General features: G+C 44.3%; 1 non-coding gene across 1 annotated transcript; it reads right to left on the bottom strand.

Annotated features, from left to right (window-relative positions):
* Positions 1-2,352: 2,352 nt before the first annotated feature.
* Positions 2,353-2,487, bottom strand: LOC112065149 (small nucleolar RNA SNORA70). Its single transcript, XR_002891872.1, has one exon. It is a non-coding gene; the product is annotated as a small nucleolar RNA SNORA70 (small nucleolar RNA).
* Positions 2,488-2,842: the final 355 nt, after the last annotated feature.

The following is a 2,842-nucleotide window of genomic DNA, read 5'->3' on the forward strand; positions in this document are numbered from 1 at the left end:
TTAAAAGAGATTTATTTGGAAATAGACAGTATGTGGAGACATTCCTTCAGCCTTTTTTTTTCAGCTGGGCCATGTTTTTCCATCTATCAGCTCAGAACTCCCAGGTTGCAGGGTCACAATAATGGGAAACATGTGCACAGTGCTTGCTAACCGTGTGCCAGATGCATTTCAAGTACTCTCAATATATATTAATGATTTGAGTCCTTAAAAGAATCCAATGAGTAAGGATATTAGTTTTCTTTTGCCATCATGATGAATTACCACAAACTTAGCTTAAAACGACACAGATTTATTATCTTAGAGTTCTGTAGGTCAGAAGTCTGAGTTGGATCTCATGGGGCTAAAATCAGTGCCTGCAGGGCTGCATTCCTTCTGGAGGCTCTAGGGGAGAATCCATTTCCCTGCTCATTCGGGTTGTGGCAGAATTGAGTGTCTTCAGTGGTAGGACTGTCTCCATGTCCTTGTTGTCTAATGGCTTAGGACTGTTCCCAGCTCCCAGAGGCCACCCACATTCCTTGATTCTTGCCCTCTTCCTCCATCTTCATGCTTTGAATTTCTCCTGCCTCTTCTCTCTTTGCATCTCCCTCTCCTGCTCTTCTGCCTTCCTCTTCCACTTTAAGGACTCCCGTGACTAAATTGTATCCACATAGAAGATCCAGGATAATCGTCCCATTTCAAGGTTCATAATCTTACTCACATCGGAAAAGTCCCTTTTGCCATGTAAAGTAACACAGTCACAAAGTCTGGGAATTAGGGTGTGCACATCTTTGGGAGGGGTCATTATTCTACCTGTCACATAAAGTACTACTGTTACCCCTATTTTGCAAACAGGGGCTACTCTCTGAAATAATGAGAAAAATAGCAACCCACCAAGTTCCCCTTGTTCCGGCGATTCTCCACCATGGCAGGGGCCTCCCCTACCAAATTTGCTTTCATGAAGAATCTGACATCCAGGCGTTTGCACTTTAGTTTGACCGTGTGACAAGCTATGACCAGTTCCAGAACTATTTGCATTAGAACACATTCGTCATTAAGACATGAAAGGCATTGTCTTCTTGTAAAGAGATTTTAAGCAGCAGTTTTATGAGAGAAGTTATTTTGCGCCTTTTTAATTACTTCTTGTTAGCATCCATATACTCCATCTATACCGGAAATTGCCCTAGTGAGTTCTAAAGGAATTTTCAGAGAGACCCACTTCTCATTCATCCACCTGACCTCTAAGGACCTCTAAGAAAGCATGGCTGAATCTCTCTACCCTCCTTCTTTTTCCCTTGTCTCCGTATTACAGATGTCTCCTGTAGTTTCATGATTCAGTATCTCAAACCCAGACAGTGAGCTTCAGGAGGGAGACAGCCTTATTCTTCTGGATCATCACCATATTTTTATCACAAAGCACAGAGCCTGCCATAGAGAAGTGTGGTTGGTGACTTCTGACCTGGCTTCCAGTGATACCCCTGACTTAGTATTCACCTCCTTGTGTAATCCCCTACCCTTGAATGTAGGAAGGACCTAATTAGTGCCTTGCTTCTGACAATAGCATATGGACAGAAAAATGGGGTGTCACATTTATGATTACGTTACAAAAGATTTTGACCCCTCTCTTGCTAGCAGACTCTCACTCTTGTTTTCTTGGCTTACATGTTCAACGAACAGGCTGCCATATTGGAGAAGCCCATGGAGCAAGAAACAGAGGGTGGCTTCTCAACAACAGCTTACAAGGAACTTGGGGATGCCAAAAACCACATGAGCTTGGAGGTACATCCTTCCCCAGTCAAGCCTTGAGATGACTGTAGCCACAGATGCCTTCTTTACAGTCTGCGAGAGATTCTGGAGCAGAGGACCCAGGTAAGCTGTGCCCAGATATCTGACCCAGAGAAAATGTGAGATAATCAATGTTTATTGCTTTAAGCCACCCAGGTTTGGATTTTTTTTTTTTTTGACAGGAAAGTAGGATTTATTGGTGGGCACGCGTGAGGAGGGGATGGCGTCAGGGCTCTAAGTGCAGGGCCCACCATGTGTCCAGGGGCCACAATTAGGGATGTGTTTGACCCCACAGCCATCTGGGATGAGCCACTTTTCTGCCACAATGTTTTCAAATTCATCTATATTAAACTTAGTAAATCCCCACTTTTTGGAAATGTGGCTCTTCTGGTGGCCAGGGAACTTGACCTTGGCCCTGTGTAGGGCCTCGATCACATGCTCCTTGTTCTGCAGCTTGGTGCGGATTCACATTATGATTTGGCCAATATGGACCCTGGCCATTGTGCCCTGGGGCTTTCCAAAGTCACCATGTATGCCTGTCTGGAGCCTAGATTGGGGACAGCATGCCAGTCACAAATGACTACTGGAAAGGGCTGTTTCCAAGGTCCATTAGGGCAACCCTTACAGGCAACAGGCTGCACACACTACCGAGGAAACTGCTCTTTGCAGCCATTACACGCCAGACCTCCATGTAGAAAAGAGCACGGTTGGCTTAATTGGCTGCAAATGGATCATTTTTTTGGGGCAATAGATTACTAACACAAGTAGGCACTCAATGGGTATTCGAGGAATGACTGAATGAAGAAGACTAGGCACAGGTATTTACTTATTCTTTGTTTAGCTGATAGAGGGTTCATAATGACAGTGAGAAGTCTGGAGTTGAAGATGTTTGGATAACACTGTAGTTGGCTGTAGCTAAGCTGCTAGAGCAGTTCAAATTTAGACACCTTGGGAATCCTAGAAGATGTTCCATTGCTTAATCCCTTTCTCCTATGCTGAAGCAGAACATTTTTCATCAAGGAGCTTAGAATCAGATGCTTAGAATATGCTGCCTCAATCTCTGTTTGTCCTCATGTATGCA

The sequence above is a fragment of the Physeter macrocephalus genome, chromosome 2, assembly GCF_002837175.3.
Source record: "Physeter macrocephalus isolate SW-GA chromosome 2, ASM283717v5, whole genome shotgun sequence".
NCBI lineage: Eukaryota > Metazoa > Chordata > Mammalia > Artiodactyla > Physeteridae > Physeter > Physeter macrocephalus.